At 34.8% G+C, this 330-nt stretch overlaps 1 protein-coding gene across 1 annotated transcript in view; it reads left to right on the top strand.

Annotated features, from left to right (window-relative positions):
* The window catches only part of LOC107668550 (uncharacterized), a gene marked incomplete at its 5' end in the record, with an annotated part of 4922 nt that overhangs the window by 2090 nt on the left and 2502 nt on the right, over positions 1-330 (top strand). The window lies entirely within an intron of this gene.

Below are 330 nucleotides of genomic sequence, written 5' to 3'. Positions count from 1 at the left end.
TCTAAACATAAAATATCTAAAACAAATAAATTGTTATTCATCTATTGCACAAAAGCTACATGAACTAATATAAAATGTAAACGATTAACAGGTGCAAGCGTATGCAGTTTTTATATAGGCAATGCTGACATTTGCGTGCTCACGAATCCTCTCATTATAACACACGAATTGTAGACATTATGAAAGATTCATTATGCATATATTTATTGTGTTATTATAACAGAGATGTGTGAGATTGCGATGAACGGAGATGTTTTTTAGAGATTATAAATGCAGCGCTCTTTGCTGGCATTCTGCCATGCCAAACCATGCACGCAGCAGCCGCTTGCT

Source organism: Sinocyclocheilus anshuiensis, unplaced genomic scaffold (genome assembly GCF_001515605.1).
Source record: "Sinocyclocheilus anshuiensis isolate Anshui unplaced genomic scaffold, SAMN03320099.WGS_v1.1 scaffold32, whole genome shotgun sequence".
Classification (NCBI taxonomy): domain Eukaryota; kingdom Metazoa; phylum Chordata; class Actinopteri; order Cypriniformes; family Cyprinidae; genus Sinocyclocheilus; species Sinocyclocheilus anshuiensis.
The sequence above is the reverse complement of the archived record's forward strand: the minus strand, read 5'-3'. Positions and strand labels throughout refer to the sequence as shown.